The 17,940-nt window shown below is 37.0% G+C and overlaps 1 long non-coding RNA gene and 1 other non-coding gene across 4 annotated transcripts in view; one reads left to right on the top strand and one right to left on the bottom strand.

Moving 5' to 3' along the window:
• The first annotated feature begins 3,127 nt into the window (after nucleotides 1–3,127).
• The window catches only part of Gm34114, a 39,826-nt gene continuing 25,013 nt past the window's right edge, over nucleotides 3,128–17,940 (top strand). For all 3 annotated transcript variants that reach the window (XR_380717.2, XR_380718.2, XR_871980.3), the window contains exon 1: nucleotides 3,128–3,370. This is a non-coding gene — a long non-coding RNA (predicted gene, 34114). The remainder of the gene's footprint in view (nucleotides 3,371–17,940) is intronic.
• Mir3966 (microRNA 3966) lies at nucleotides 8,149–8,233 on the bottom strand. The gene has a single exon (NR_039547.1). It is a non-coding gene; the product is annotated as a microRNA 3966 (primary transcript).

Raw genomic sequence — 17,940 nt, 5'->3', positions numbered from 1 at the left:
TACATAACAAAATTTTAGTAGTTCATTTAATAGTGAGAATTTATCGCATCTTATTTCATTGTGCTTTCATGGTGAAAAGAAGCAACATTTCCAGCAACATATAAGCTGAAAACCATAGTATTCTCAAACAATGTCATGAGAGACACAGAATTGCAGGCCAGTGTCACTGGAATTTGCAGAGAGAACCCTATGATGAATTCTTTGGAGAACTTTAAGATTTTTGTCAAGTTTGGGAAGGGATTTTGCTATTTAATTTTATCACTTTGAAACTACTGGAATCGTTTCACCTGGAATGTTGGCAATATGAGAATTTAATCAAATAAGTTAATGGAAAGTCATTCATGTGTGCTTCCTACCATACATCAAGCAGAGCATAACATTGAGCAAGAGATAGGATGGTGATGATGAAAACTCGAAGAATTTGCTGGCCCTTTATGAACTCTTACTCTCCTGAGTTCAGCAGATTGGCATTTGCTTGGTATGAACACTTAGTAGGTTGTTACTGCCGAATTCATATGCCCTACTCATTTGATTTTCCTTTACAGGTAGTGTCAATGCTGTCTTTATGTCTCTTCTACATCTAATATATGTATGTGTGTGTGTGTGTGTGTGTGTGTGTGTCTGTGTGTGTGTGTGTGTGTGGTTAATATATTCCTGCAAGAATTTACAAAGCAAGTTTCTGGCACGACTATAAACCAGGAGAAGATGTCCATCACCAAAAATACAGGAAAAGGTTATCCATGAAATAGGTGCTTCATACAGATAATATTTACACATTAGCACATAAGGAAACATCTTAATTCGAAGATACTCATGGCACTGTTCAAGATATTTAGAACATAGAATTTGAAAGAATCTATTTTCATAGGCATAGTTTGGATTGAATAAACTATGATACACCCATATAGCAAAGCATTGTATTGCTGATAAACATTAATAAACTTAATAGTATTGAAAAATATTCTCATGTTTATTAGTTTATTATTTAAATAATAATTTTAAAATAAAATTTTAATAAATTGGTTTTATTTAAATAAAAATATTAACAAAAATTTAAAAATAAAAGTTAGAAACTCATCCAATTGTGTGTCCCTTAATGAGAGAGCAGGGGTATACTCTGAGGAATTTGTCCTTAGGTTTGAGGAGTGTAACTCTACCTTAGCTTACTCTATGAACCCCAGAATAAGGCACACCAAATTTGCCCTAGTCTTGACCCCACGGAGTTTGGGGGAAAAATTACAGGGCTTAGAAACAAATTCTCCTGGCTGCCTAATATTTTTTTAAATTTTTTAATTTTTATTTTTTTTTTAGATATTTTCTTCATTTACATTTCAAATGCTATCCCCTTTCCAGGTTTCCCTCTCTTCTAGAAACACCCTGTCACATCCTCCCTCCCCCTGCTTCTATGAGAGTGTTCCTCCACCCATCCACCCACTCTCCCCTCCCTGCCCTCGATTCCCCTACAATGGGGCATCTATCAAGCCTTCGTAAGACCAAGGACCTCTCCTCCCATTGATGTATGGAATATTTTTCAAATTCTCAAGACACAAAGAAAATGGTTTTATGGCTACAGCTTTCTGGTTATACTAGCAATCGATTTTTAATTGTAATTGTCTGGGTGTACTGTGTATTCTATTTGCTTAAAAAAGACTATGTTTAATCAAAATCATAAAATATAATGCCTTCTATAAATGTGAATTAATTATTTTTATTTATTTGTTTGTTTGTTTGTTTGTTTGTTTGAGACAGGGTTTCTCTGTGTAGCCCTGGCTGTTCTGGAACTCACTCTGTAGACCAGGCGGGCCTCGAACTCAGAAATCTGCCTGACTGCCTCCTGAGTGCTGGGATTAAAAGTGTGAGACACCATGCCTGGCTTGAATTAATTATTTTAAAAATAAATAAGTGCATAGATAATTAACCAAGAAGTGTTAGCAGTATACAAAAGCCTTACTGCCCAAGCTCCGTTTTCCACTGATACCCAGTCTGCATGTGACTTAAGATGAAGTTTTAGAAAAATCAAAATAATTTAAATATTCCAATACCAATCAAGTACCTCTTAACAGCAAAATATTTTTAATTTAAAATATCAATAAAATACAACTTTCGTCATAATTTCTACTGGAGTAAAATTCATGCTAAATGATAGATATATGAAGTTTTGATTTTTACTTAGTCCTATGATCTGCACTTATTTATTTCTGATTTGAGTAATAATAAGACTCAAATAGTTTTTGAGTCTTAAAACTGGACAAACAAAAATTTGCCAGGAGTTGAGAACCTGGAGAAATTGAAAGTTTCAGTTTGTTGTTAGCTTAGGCATAGAAGTCTGTGGAATACTTCTTTCTTTTGGCAAAAACAAAGGGAAAAAGCCATTAGCCTCCCCAGTGTGATTTTTGGTTCCTCCTCCTTCAGGCAAGTCCAGAAACACCAAGTGAGATCAGAATATTTTACTGAGTTCTAACCTTCTGTTTCTCTCCATCCTGGCAATGAAATATGGAAAACACATTTGTTAAGGTTAATTTGAACTTCTTCTGACCCCTTGGAGACATCCTCTTAGTCATAGAAAAAATGGAACCACTACGTTCTTTCTTTTTTATTTATATTTTAAATTTTTATTCAATTTAAATCTCGATTGTTGCCTGCCTGCTCACTCCATCCTTCCCTTCTCCTCTGATGCATCCCCTAGGTATCCCCCACCTTGGCACATAAAGTCTTTGCAGGGCTAGGTGCATCCTCTCCCAGTGAGATAAGGCAACCCAGTTAGGTATTATATTCAACAGCTTTGTGTTAGCCCCCACTTCTATTGTTGGGGGACCCACATAAAAACCAAGCTGCATATCTACTATATATGTGTGGGGGTCTTAGGTCCAGCTTCTGGGTGCTCTTTGGTTGGTGGTTCAGTCTCTGAGAGACCACAAGGTTCCAGGTTAGGTGACTTTGTTGGTCTTCCTGTGACATGTGTAACCCCTTCAGGGACCTCAACCCTTTCCCTAACTCTTCCATAAGAGTCCCCAAGCTCTATCTAATGTTTGGCTGTGGGTCTCTGCATCTGACTGAGTCAGCTGCTGGGTGGAGCCTCTTAGATGACAGCTATGCTAAGCTTCTGTTTGCAAGCATAACAGAGTTATCAGTAATAGTGTCATGGATTGGTGCTTGCCCATGGGATAGATATCCACTAGGGCTGATTATTGCTTAGCCATTCCCTCATTCTCTGCTCCATCCCCTATCCCTGAATTTCTTGTAGACAGGATAAAATTTGGGTCAAAAGTATTTTGGGTGGGTTGGTGTCCCCATCGCTCCACTGGGGTCCCTGCCAGGACACAGAAGGTGATCTCTTCAGGATCCATATCCCTACTGCTGTGAGTCTCAGGTAAGATCACCTCAATTGATTTCATTGATATCATCTCCTATCCCAGATCTCTACCAAGTCCTCAAGATACCCCAGCCCCTACCCCAACCCCACAAGCTGCAGATTTCCATTCATCCTGCTGGCCCTCTGGACATCTCTCCTGTCTCTCCCCACACCCGATCCTAAACCAACTTTTCCATTCCCTTTCCCATCCTCTCTCCTACCTGATCCCTCCCTCCATCTGTCTCCTATGATTATTTTATTTCCCCTCCCAAGTGAGAGTCAAGCATTCTCTATTGGACCTTCCTTCTGGTTTAGCTTCTTTTGATGTCTGGAGTGTAGCATGGTTTTCCTGTGTTTTATGGCTAATATCCACTTATAAGTAAGTATATACTATGAATGTAGTTTTGAGTCTGGAATACCTCACTCAGGATGACATTCTCATTCCATCCACATGCCTGCAAGATTTGTGGTTTCTTTGCTTTTAATAGCTTAATAGTAGTCCATTGTGTAGAGATACCACATTTTCACCATCCAATCTTCAGCTGAGGAACATCTGTTATTTCCAGTGTCGGGTTATTATGAATAAAGCTGCTATGAACATAGTTGAGCAAGTGTCATTGTGAGATGTTGGAGCATCTCTTTTGGTTTATATCCAGGAGTTGTTTAAATGGGCCTTGAGGTAGAATTATTTCCAGTTTTGTGTGGACCTGCCAAATTGATTTACAACGTGTGGCTGTGTAAGTATGCACTCCCACCAGCAATGGAGGAATGTCCTCCTTACTCCAGCAAGTTGTATCACTTGAGTTTTTTTTTTTTTTTTTTTTTTTTAATCTTAGCCACTTTGTCAGGTATAAATGTTATCTCAGGGTCATTTTGATTTGCATTTCCTTGATGATTAAGAACTTTAAACATTTCTTTCAGTGTTTCTCAGCCATGTGAGATTCCTCTGTTGAGAATTCTGTTTAGCACTTTACCCCATTTTTAGTTGGGTTACTTGGGTTGGTGGCATCTAAATTCTTGGAGATATATATATATATATTTCCTCTGTCAGGTATAGGGTTATAAAGACCCTTTCTCAATCTGTAGGCTGTCATTTTGTCCTCGTGACATTGTCCTTTGCTTTACAGAAGCTTTACAGTGTCATGAGTTACCATTTGTCAATTGTTGATCTTAGAACCTAAGCCATTGCTCTTCTCTTCAGGAAGTTGACTACTGTACCAACACTGTGCAGACTGATCAGAATCCATTCTTTTTGTAAACACAGAATTAATGTTTTGTTGAGAACTTGATATGCAGAATGTTTGTCAGACCACATGACATTGCTTTTGTTGCCAGAATGTCACTTTGCTGCCTCCTAACCTATTTCAGCCAAACTTCATTGAAATAGAAAAATACTTGGCTGAAGTATTTTTCTAAAGGTCAGGCTTTTCTGATGTTTATCTTGCTAGCTATCAGCATGATTCATTTACCCTTTGAGGATGATCATGAGAAAGAATTGGAGATTGTTTTGTTTTATGAATGAAAATGAATCTGAAGTGAAATTAGAAGGCAAACTTGTTTTTTCCTCCTTTCATTCTACAAGAAAAGCCAGAGAGTAGAGAGATATCTGCTTACCTACTATATTGCATCTGAAGTATCTCTTCCATGAATTTGAATGTCACACACTGACATGCCCTAAAATGTTCTTTTATTAGTTTTTCTCAGCCATTAAGTGGTTACACAAATTCCTATTATTTTAAACAAATAGATCATACCAAAACAGGTCAAGACTGGATTTTTTTTTCATGTGTTGGAATTTGGTAATGTCTCACCTGGTATTAGTTGGAAATCTAAACTTTAAATTTAGCCATTCTTTTCATTTCATTTTTTTAATATTACTGGGAATGGAAGTCAAGGAGTTTCTCACACTAAGACTAGTGCTGAGCTAAGCCCCTTGCCGTCACTGCTCTCTATTAGAACTACAATAGCCATGTGCAAAACACAATCCCAGAGGCTGCCATCACTTCCAAATTTATAGACTGTGACATGGAAGGGTGAGAAACAATGCATTTCTCTCCTTAGTTGCTTTTTGTCAGTGTTTAATCACTGTACCAGAACTGTAACTAAACCATCCTTACACACTTTTTCATACTAATCTTTCAACTCTTTAGAATACAACATACAAGTTTTATAGTTATATAAATCTTACCCTTCCCTCTCCAACTCCTTCCATTTCTCCCCCATCCCCTATCAAATTAATGGCCTCTTAATCTTTAACTCTTATTGCGTCACGTTTACAAATACAGCCTTGTGGGTTCATTAATGTTGTTCCTATATATGCATGTTGAGGGGTAACCATCTGGGATCAGGTGGATTATCAGGGATCTTTGCCTGATAAAAGACTGATTCTTCCTCTTGGCAGCCATTCATTCATCACATGGAGCTCTTCACCTGGAGGACTGGGCCCTTGTAATATTTTCCCAATCTATGTAAGCATGGGAACTAATGTTACTGTTGTGCAGGTGTTGCTAAGATGGCCATATTGTTGATATTTCTAGGATACAATTTGGCTGCCATACATAAAAGGTATAATGTCACAGCAAAGGACAATGCCCTCTGGCTCTTACAACATTTTTGTTCCTTGTTTCTGAAATGTTCCCTGGGACTAGGATTTTTTTTTATGGGTTTGTGTTTGTCAATCTCTCACCTAGTATTGGTGAGATTTGTGTTTTTGAACTATCAAGTAAGGTACAGCAACTGATGGCTAGTCAGTGTTTATATTTGACCAGTTGTTAATACCTGTAATGGCCTCCACCACTTGCAAAAAGAAACTTCTTTGATGATGGATGTGAGCTACACTTATAGGTGGGTATAAAAATATTAGGATACAAGTAGAAAACACCAGTTTTGGAAAGTGGAAATATTACATTCTCCTCCAGAGTCTATGACCTCACTGAATATATTGTCCAAATCAGAAATATTTCTTCAAATATCTGCCATCTTATTGCCGTGGAGGCTTTCAAGATCCTTTATCCTAACTTTTGTAAGTCATGGAACTTACTTTTGTCAGTTAACTATTACTGCAGGTAGTTGTGTGCTGTCACGTGGTGCAGGGAATCAAATCTGGGTCATAGGCAAGAGCAGCAGTGCTCTTTCTTGCTAATTCTTCTCCCTAGTACCATCGTTTGATTTTGTGCCTGATGAGATGTATTGTTTTTTGTCTTGCCGTAGAATCATTTATCTATGTCCCTGAATTCAATTTGCTTAGGAATTTTGGGTCTATACCATAACTGGTAGTGGCCTACATTCTCCTTCATTCCACTTTCTTTAATTTTGCTATTAGTATAATTCTATCATAAAATAAGTTTGTGTCTCTCCTTTTCTTTTTCTAAAACAGACTGCACAGGATTGCCATCTATTTTGTGAAGACTTGGCAGAGTTTTCCAATGGAACCATCCACATATAGAGTTGTTCTGCAAGCCTTTTACGCATTCAGATTTGTTTTTGCTTATGATACTAGCCACATGGTTTAATTCTATTTAGTTGAGATGTTATAGTCTATAACTCTGTATGAATTGATCTGTTGATAAACTATTTTCTTATACTGGCCTTTTCATAAGCACTATTTTTATGCTTTCAAGGGCTTTTTGTTTTCTGCTGTTTGGTTACATTGATTTTTATTTGCCTGTAACTATTTTACCATTTTCCTACTTTAAATTTACTTGACTCTTGGTTTTCTTTTCTTTTTTTTTTTTTAATTATATTGTTGACTTACCAATTTAAGACCTTTGTTTATTTCTTAGTATAAGCATATGTCTTGTGAGTTTTATCTTCAAAACTGTGTTGTGTGCACTCCAGTCCTCCAGATATTTTGACTTATTCAAATTTTATCCCTGTGTAAATTTGCGTACTCCACCTTTTCTGAAATTCTTCCTTGAGCCATTAGTACCTGGGAAGTTTGTTATTCAATCTTCCAGTGGACAGACTTGTTATTCTTTTCTCTCTTTTACTAAATTTAGTTGATTTCATTGGCATAATAGAGCATACTCTTATGCTCTTATGATGTAAACACTTACAAAGTTTTGAGATTTTTCTTTTCTTTTTTACCCTTACAAAGTTTGGTCCATGTTGGAAAATATTTTATAGATGCTGGAAAAATATAAATTTAATTTCTGTCAGCTAGAGTGTCCTATTAATAGCAATTTTGCCACCTTAATGGTTTATGATGATCAGGTTTTCTACACTATATTTGTGCTGTCTGTTTGAAACGCCTATAAATTTCTAAGAGAGGACTGTTGAATTCCCTAACTACAAGGGTAGTTCAACTATTTTATAGAAATGCAATATATATATGTGTGTGTGTGTGCTTGCATGTGCATGTCATTTTACAATATGCCTATAGCACATGAAAATTGCATAATGTTTCTTAGGACACAAACTTTCTTTTACCTTCTGTGCTAGATAAGTTTTACTGAAGCATGTAGTAACACAGTGACATGCAGAGGTATGAATAGAGCCTGGATTGTGTAACTTTCATAGTTTCTCAACTCACTGATTTTCCATACATAAACTTACTTTTGCTATTTTATTACCACTGCTTCTGTCAGATTAGACATGAAGAGGATCTTTAATTCCTTTGGATCTTTTCTGAACCAATGAGAAACAATTTAGGAAAAATTCTTCCTCATAGGGCTATATTATCTAATGAAGCACAGCTGATTTCTGTTGGCTAAGTAGTCTCAAAAAAAAAAAAAAAAGTTTTCTAATGTGTCCAAGATTCAATAATCGCTGAATCAGTACATCTTTATGTAAGAGAAAAATAAGAAAACTCTGCAGCAAGCATGATGAACACAGTTTTAATTAAAAACAGTTCTACAGCTGGCAGCTGTCTTTTCCTGTGTTTTTAAGTTCTTTTAAAAAAAATCTTCTCGATTCTTAAAAACAAATTCTACCTTTTCTTATGACATATATTTTGATTTTTTCTGATAGATATGAACAAGAATCATTTTTTAATTCATATTATCGCAAATATATCAGCTTTAGTTATATGTTAGAGTCAGCCAACAAAGGGGGTGTGTGGAATAAAAGCCTGCCCCCTACTCCCTAGAGTGTGAGCTCAGCTTTGGGAAGATAACAAAACACTTATGTAAGAGATTAGTTCCTGATGTTTATTCAGTTCAGTCCACAAAATGTGCTGTTTGCTTAAAATCAAAACCCAGGTTTGCTCTTTCAGTCGGTGTCTTATGCCTTTGTATGCATTGTGCCACAGTCTTACAAAAGGTCTCAAGCATAAATCCTAAATCCTATTAGAGGTTTCTAACTTCTATCTCATTGTGTCTGGCAATATCTTCTCTTTCATCCTAAATTATCGCTGCTATGGCAAGCCGATCTTCTTACAAAGAAGAAACTAATCAAAAAAATGCTCCCAGTCTTTTTAATTTCCAAAAAAAAAAAAAAAAAAAAAAAAAAAGGAGAGCACTAAGTTCGAAATTTTATAAACTGTGTTGTAATGTCTTCAAAACTCTGATAACATTGACAAACTACTTTGAAGGAGTTTTGTTATAAAGAAACAAATCCCCAGGGCCCAGAATTCTCTTATTGCCTCCTGTCTTTATTTTCACAAGGTTTCTGTTGGAGCCTCTGGGAACATCTGGGAGGGCTCTGATAACAGAATCTAGCTGTTCACAAGACAAAGCCATTTTAGTGCTGATTTTCTTCTGTGGGGAATCTTATGTTCTCATCATTTAATATCCATCCATATCAATACCATGCTCCAAACTTGTAAATGCATTTAGTAAACTTGTGTTCCATGCAGGCTTGCTTTCCACATCACTAATGGCAAATCTGATATAACAGTTTTCACTACACCACAGCTGACAGTTTGGGGAAGTATAAAGACAGGTAAGGGATACACCGTAGGATTATAGGCTACAAAGACAATTACTTTTGTTGTTTTTGCTGTTTGTTTATCTTGTTGTTTTCTGGGTCTTTTGTTTGGTTTTGGTTTGGTTTGGTTTTTGTTCGTTTGTTTGCTTTCTTGTTTATTTGATCCACTGCTAATTAACCTACAAAGTACCAGGTTTGATTCTGGCATTTTACCCTTATATGTAATTTAGTTGATCCACTTCTCCTTTAGGATCTCTCCATCACTGGGAAGAGAGGCCCCTTGGTTTTGCAAACTTTATATACCCCAGTACAGGGGAATGCCAGGGCCATGAAGTGGGAGTGCGTGGGTAGGGGAGCAGGGCAGGGGAAGGGAATAGGAAACTTTTGGGATAGCATTTGAAATGTATATAAAGAAAATATCTAATTAAAAAAAAAAAGATCTCCCTTAGCCTGCAGTCCTGCTTACACCCTCCCACTCCAAGAACGTCCTCTTCACCTTCATGTCTAATTGAGTCTATTGGCTCATTTACCTCACTCTCTTAAAACTATTTCCTACCCCCACCCCATGATTCTCTCTCAAGAACCCTACATAAATATATACTTATGGAACTTAGAGGCTAGAATCTAGACAAGGGTCATATTATAGGGAATATGTGGTATTTGTCCAAGTCTTTGTTATTTAGTGCTGTATTACAATAATACTTATCAAAGATCCACTCCTTTGATGAAGTTTCAGATGTATAAATATTATTCTTGACCATGGGCACAAGTATACCACATCTTGAGAACTTGGTGATCCATTCTAACTTACCGTTTATGATGATTGATTATTTACTTTTAATTTACCCTACCAATGCAGCTTAAAACTACAAATCCATTTGTTAGCCCTATATAATTGTCTAGTTTAGATTCTTCATGTTATTGCAATCATGAAATGCATGTTTCTTGTAAGTAGCTTATTGAGTTAATAGCTTGATAATTGTAGATATTGCTTATTTTCCAACTCTCCATGCATTTGTTTACAAAACTTTAGTTAAAAATCATACAAGTTGACATATCCCATCATTTCATAGATGTATTAGCTTGTCTTGTGTGTACTGCAAAGTTTTGACCAGAGCAACTTAAGTCAGAAGGGGTTCACTTTGTTTCATACCCAAGGCACAGTCATCAGTGTGGGAAAATCATGGCATCAGCTGGTCACAGTTCATCTGCAATAAGGAGACAGGTCTCAGCTCCCTTTTTAGTCTACCCTAGCTCGTGGGATAATGCTGAGTATAGTTAAAGTGGCCTTCCCACCACAATTAACCTATTCTACGTAATCTCTTACAGCCATGCGCATGGGGCTTGTTTTGGAGTAATTCTAGATAAAGTTGAAATCCCAAATTAAATATGAAAATAGGACAAGTTGCTTTAAAAAAAAACACTTCATTGGAAATAACTTTTCACAAATTGCATTGCTGAGGTTTGCATTTAGCTATAGATATAGATATAGTAAATATTTGGAGCTAAAACTATGTTCTTAATTATTATTGATACAACTATTTATTGGGACTGAGATTATTAAGTCCTTCTTAGCCAATTAAAGAATATATTATTTTTTAAAAATGAAGACATTTTGTACCTAAAGATTTATGACTTGTGTAAGTTAGTTGGGAATCTATCTGCCTCAACCAGCTATATAATTCCTGGGCTTATATGTAAAGAGTGCATAATCCAATCACATGGACACTTGTTCCACCATGTTCACTGATGCTCTACTCATAAGAGCCAGATTCTGTAAAACAAAACAAACAAAAAGTACATGTCACTCAACAGAAAAATAGATAAAGAAAATGGTATAGTTATACAATGGAGTTTTACTTGGCTGTTAAATAAATAACATCCTGAAATTTGTATACAAATGGATGGAACTAGAAAAAAAATTCATTCAAAGTGAGGTAATCCAGACCCAGTATGATAAATATGGCACATAATCACTATATGTGGGTATTAACCACTAAGTAAATTACAACCAAACTACAAACTATAGACCCAGAAAGGTCAGCTATAGAGGAAAGGACAAGGGAGGGGTCACATGTATCTCCCTAGGAGAGGGAAATGCAACAAATTGCATGAGTGTACCAGGGTTGGGGGGACAGGAATGGGAGGAGAGAGAAGGGAGATGCTGTTGAAGAAGGTAACACAGGAAGAGGTAGCTAGAATAAAGGCATATTTGATGGGTGGTATGGAAACTGAATGAGTGGAAACTTCCTAAAATATATGAAAGCAAGCCTAAGGTATTCTCCAAATAATGAGGGAGACAGACATTCGGCTAACTTGTTGTCTGGTGTCACCAAAAACCGGTTCTAGTACCTCGACCAGGTTACATCCAATTGAATTGTTGGCCAAAGGGGTCCCATGAAAATTCCCCAAAGGACCATGCCTGTTGTCAAGATATTTCCTCTCCACAAACTATTATCCCATTTCATCTGTACTATTCATTTATAAATAATTCATTTATAATAAATCAGCATTTTTACATTTACGCTATTAATTATTTCTATTACTGCTATGACCATCTCTTTGAACTGTTTTAAGCATCCCATTTCTCCTTACATGTATAAAATCTCAAGCTTACCAATGAGTTTTGGTATACATACATTTTTGCTGAACTTTTGGAAAAAGAATTAAACACTTGTACAAACACAAATCTTCCTTTGTAACAGAGAGCTCATTATTGAGCTTTGATGATCAGCATTTTAAAATTAAGAAATATACAATATATCTGCATTATAAACTCATTTTTCATGAAAGTTAATAGAGGAATGTATTAAATGTGACATACACTATATGTTACATTAGCTCTCTCAGATCCTCATGTTTCCTGGAGTCTTGTATACCCTAAGTCAAGATGAGAGACTGAAGGATTGGTAAGGTTTCATTATGAAAATTGTTAGCTGAACATCAGGTTAATTGGCTACCATTGATTCTCTAATGATTTTCTTCTTAACGTGAATGGCTGTGACCTGTATACTTACAGTTCCCAGACTTCTCTGACTTGAGAAATTAGAAAAGAAAAAAAACCCTATGCCTTTCAAGGGCTGTTAGCAGAGGTAGAGGGCAAATCGCACGCAGCCTGTAGAGAAGAAGAGGAACTTCTTATAGTCTATGCAAATGGCTGAAAACTGGAAAGAATAGGACAGACAGGATGAAGTTCGTATTTTATACTAATAATGTGCTTCAATTAACACTCATTCTTTCTCCCCAGGTCATTAAATTTGAAAGGACTATGTTGTTCACTAATCTTTAAGAAGGAGAAAGCTCAGGCCAGAACATCGACCTAGGCTATCCTGAGATCTCTGATTTAATGATTTAAAAACTATTAAAGAGAACATCATTAAAACATTTCCCACGATGGATGTTTTTATATCAAAGACACTCATAGTCAACTATTGGATGGAACACAGGGCCCCCAATGGAGGAGCTAGAGAAAGTACCCAAGAAGCTAAAGGGGTCTGCAACCCTATAGGTGGAACAACAATATGAACTAACCAGTATCCCCGGAGCTCGTGCCTCTAGCTGCATATGGATCAGAAGATGGCCTAGTTGGCCATCATTGGGAAGAGAAGCCCCTTGGTCTTACAAACTTTATGTGCCTCAGTACACAGGAACACCAGGGCCAAGAAGTGGATGTGGGTGGGTAGGGGAGTGGGGGGGGGGGAGGTCTGGGGGACTTTGGGGATAGCATTTGAAATGTAAATGAAGAAAATACCTAATTAAAAATAAATTTTAAAAAATGCCGGGTGTGGTGGCATATGCCTTTAATCCCAGCACTCAGGAGGCAGAGGCAGGCAGATTTCTGAGTTCGAGGCCAGCCTGGTCTACAAAGTGAGTTCCAGGACAGCCAGGGCTAGACGGAGAAAGCCTGTCTCGAAAAACAAAACAACAACAACGACAACAACAAAAACCAACCAACCAAACAGAGACTAGGGTGTTTGCATATAATTAGTTGGTCTCCAAGAGTTTTTCCATCAACATGGAAGTTATACAATCTTGGGGTCCATATCTACATTATGCGCTGATGATGTTTCTGTCTCAAATTTGGTTCTGAATTTTCCTACCCGCTCGTGTACAGGCCAGGACAAGATTAGACAATTAGTTAATAGTGATCTAATTTTTTTATGTTTCCAATAAAGATGAAAGCTAATGTAGAATTTAATTTAGGAATGATTTACTAAACATATAACATGTGTATGGCTCTGGGCAAACACTGTACAGGAGACAAAAATGAGATGAATTTTTTTCTTTAAAATGACATTTAGGCTCCGGGGAGATTCTCTGTGGGTAAAGGAACTTGCTGTCATGCCTAGGACTCACAGTGGAGAAGGAAAGAATCTATTTCTGCAAGCTGCTGTCTACATTCTTTCCATCGACAGCCCAGGTGCATTCGCAGACATAAAATAATTAAATGTGATAAGTTTTCCCAAAAGGACACATAGTAAAAAATGGAGGAGGTATGTCAAGATAATTTTGACATGAAGTATATAAGATATGTCACAAGAGGAATAACATCTGCCATGAATTCACCTGTGAGGAAGTTATTAAAGACAACAACCTTTAGGAACATAGTAGAGACATTGAATTTTATCCGGTTTAGGAGGTTTCAGACTTAGTGAGAGTCAGACCCTCTAGAGGGCTCATCAATACCTAGATTAGTTAGCTGTAGCTCCACAACTCCTGATTCAGTAAAAATTCAGCTGCAAAATAACATTTGTTCCAAGTTCCCAGTAATAAGAAGACAACTCTTGTGTCTGTTTAAGAACCACAATATAGCCCATGCATCTACCTTTCATAGAAGAGAAAATAGATAAGAGAGGGGAGACAACTTGTTAAAATAGTCACAACTTATTAGTAGTTGAGCTGGACTTAATCTCCAAGTGACATGTTATATATATTTGCATTATCTTACTATAATTTCTTGAGCAAGTTTAAATATCATTATTCTCATTCTCTCTTTTATTGTTTGTATTTTGGGGGGTGAGGGAATTGGCCTTATTCATTCTTTGTTGCTGCTGTTTGACAATAGAGCCTAGCTATGCAGCCCAATTGGTCCTTATATTTAAGGTCCCTCTGTTTCATCATCTTTGGTGCTTGGATTTTTCACCAATAACAATTTAATATTCAGCCACAAGTGTACACTGAATATTCCACATTACCATGAATTAAAATACTAAATAATTGGACATGAAAATTGATTTTAAAAATTGATTTTAAACTTTTAATTTAATGATATAAAATAGATACAAGTCACATTCACCTTTATGGTGTCTCATAGCCACTTTAATAAATTAGCCAAAATATAAGAAAATTCAATTAATGATGAGTTAAGATGAATGATCCATCCCATATACAACCACCAAACCCAGACACTATTGCATATGCCAGAAAGATTTTCCTGATAGGACCCTGATATAGCTCTCTCTTGTGAGACTATGCCAGTGCCTGGCAAATACAGAAGTGGATGTTCACAGTCATCTATTGGATGGAACACAGGGCCACTAATGAAAGAGCTAGAGAAAGTACTAAATGAGCTAAAGGGGTCCACAACTCTATAGGAGGAACAACAATATGAATTAACCAGTACCCCCCACTCCCCAGAGCTGTGTCTCTAGTTGCATATGTAGCAGAGAATGGCCTAGTAGGCCATCAATGGGAGGAGAGTCCTTGGTCTTGTGAAGATCATATGCCCCAGAACAGGGAAATGCCAGGGCCAGGAAGCAGGAGTGGGTGGGTTAGCGGGAAAAGGGTGGTGTGATGGTATAGGGGGCTTTGGGGATATCATTTGAAATGTAAATGAAAAAAATACCTAATAAAAATGTTTTTAAAAATTTAAAAGAAAAAAGAAATCCCAAGACAGGAATTTTATTTCCCTTTACAGGTTTGAAGGGTTTAAACTTCAGGGATAGTTTTCTAACGAACACATAAATCTTCAAGTTAATGCTTTGGCATAAACTACACAAAAGATTTGGTTCAAGGGGAAATTAAAAAGAAATATTTTGCTCAAGAATTCAATTTCCTCAGTCTTATTTTTATTTATTATATTTACCCACTAAAGGCTGTCATAAGATTTCTGAATTAGACTCATCTGGCCTTATTATCTAATATGAAAAATTATTAACTGCAGACTCAATATGAAACTAAAGGCCATCCTGTTCCCGTGCTAGACTTAACTTTATCCACAGCAATGATACCTGAGTGTTCCATTTTGTATTTTAGAGAAACCAGGCCATTAAGAGGATGTCATAGTGTTGGACTGCTTTAAACATTTCTGCAAAATTAGTACAATGTTCAATTGCTCCCTAGTTTTGGGCTGGTTTTAGATTTGCAGTTTCAGCAGGCACTGGCCATCCAGGTAGAGCACTCATGAACCATTGGACATGTGAATGCCATGTGGCTTTGTTGCTGTTGATTCGAGGTGAGCATCTGTGATAACAAAGTGTCAAGAGATGGGGCTGATACCTGAAAAAGAATAAAGGTGGAAAAGCACTCAGACCCCAGAGCAGGTATCTGAATATCTTGGCAGTTTGTTGAAAAGGGGACAAAGCAGGGGCTTTCCATTAGAAAGTCTCTAATGACATAGAAAGAATGTCACCTGTCATTCCTCTCTCTGGCTTGCTCCATCTCTGTCATGATCAAGTTGCAGTGTGGGCTAGGTATAGTCTTTATGACTGAGTACATTAGCCATCCCATGAAGGAAATGACAATGAATTTTCTATAAGGATATAATCCCAAAGAGACTACCCATGATGAAGGTGATTGCCTATGCACATATGGGCAACAAGTAGGCTCAGTGGGTTTTAAAAGTGTGCTCATAAAGTTGAGGAGGAAAAATGATAATAAGGGGAACATGGGATGAGTTTGAAGCTATGGAATGGAATAGATTTGATAATCGCATATAATGTGTAGGTATTTAACCATAAAGAGTGATGTTAGCAGCTATAATTCTTATACAAGGCCCATCACCTCCAGAGCTGAGCTAATATGTTGCTACTGAACACAACCTCTCAACTACACTAGAGGTAGTGAGAAGCTTTCACTGTGTGCTTGCTCATGATCTCTCTATCTCCGGCTCTCTCTGCCTCTTTGTCTCTGTCCCTCTCTGTTTCTCTCTGTATCTGTATCTGTATCTGTATCTGTATCTGTATCTGTATCTGTATCTGTATCTGTATCTGTATCTGTATCTGTATCTGTATCTGTATCATCTGTCTCTGTTTCTCTCTCTCTCTCTCTCTCTCTCTCTCTCTCTCTCTCTCTCTCTCTCTCTCTCTCTCTCTCTCTGTGTGTGTGTGTGTGTGTGTGTGTGTGTATACATCCATCTGCCTGTCTGTCTCATCCAAGTCTTTACTTGAAGATAGTGACAATATACTGTATCAACATGTGTCCAAAGGCGTGCAAACAGCAGAAGCACAGGTTGGAATACATTTACATATCTTTTACAGCAGTGGTTCAGAATTTCAAGAAAGGTCAGTGCTGGGCAAGGAACTGGCTGGTAGATGGAGACACACAAAGTACGGACAGAGTGATAGGACCAAATGCTATCAGAACAGGACAGGAGGTGAGAACTGCAGTCTATTGCTCAGGCCTGAGTGCTCCCTTTTGGTCCCAGTCAGGCTATGGTGAATTTGAAGAGGAAAATGAAGAAATCTTAAAAGATAAATATAGAGAGTAGAAAGGAAAAGAAAGAAAAAACTGAGAAAGAATGAAAATTCAAAGACTACTAAGTTATTGAAACTTCTGGATTGTATAAATATGAGGAAATGATATAAGCAGTGATAGATAAACCATAAGTTGTTAAATAAATGATTTTCCTATTCCTCTATGACAATCTCCTTGTTTTGCTTTTTCTTCTGCTTGATATTCTACATACATACTAAGTCCTCCTAATCTATGAGTTGTTTACCTCTCTGTTTCCCCTATCATAGAAACATGATACCATTGGACACCAAAACTCACAAACCATGTATGTAGCCTTTCGCAAGAATCTCCTTTCTCTTCCTTCAACCCTTCAGCAAGAAGATGCCCTAATTTTTCTGAAGGCTCTTCCATCTGGCCTCTCCATTTCTTTAAATCCTGGTTTTTCTATTTTCTTTCAGACTTTTGTTGGTTTGTTTTTAATTTAGTTATGCTCTCATCTCCACCTTTCAAAAGTCTATCTGAGTCACTCTTTCTCACTTGTACATTGCACCTTCTCAGCAATACGAAAGCATAGATGATCCGATAGCTATATCTAAATGCTCTTCAGTGTTGAAATTGTTCTATGTTCTTGTTCCTATAAAATATTTTATAGCCTCTTTTTAAAAAATGTTATTCCCTGGAAATTTCATTCCCTGGTTGAATGTTTCTGAATTCAGACCAGGCGTTTTGTTTGTTTGGTTGGTTGGTTGGGTTTTTTTTTTTTTTCATACTATGTCTTCTCCCCTGACAACTCTTCTACCATGCAACATGCCAAAGACTTTCAATGCTGTAGGTCACCTACACATGTCTACAGTATACCTAGCATCTTAGAACTACTCTTTGCCTGGCATCAACAATGAAATAATTTACTGGGAATTGTGCTGTTCTTCACTTGCATTCACTTTCTCCTCTCCTTTCCACAGGATCTCACCTAACAGATTGGAGAATCAAGTCACCATCAGCTCCTCGCTGACTCATTTTTTTTAATTGGATATTTTCTTTATTTGCAT

The sequence above is a fragment of the Mus musculus genome, chromosome 10 (assembly GCF_000001635.26).
Source record: "Mus musculus strain C57BL/6J chromosome 10, GRCm38.p6 C57BL/6J".
NCBI lineage: Eukaryota > Metazoa > Chordata > Mammalia > Rodentia > Muridae > Mus > Mus musculus.
Note: the sequence above shows the minus strand (reverse complement) of the source record. Positions and strands in the feature narration are given on the sequence as shown.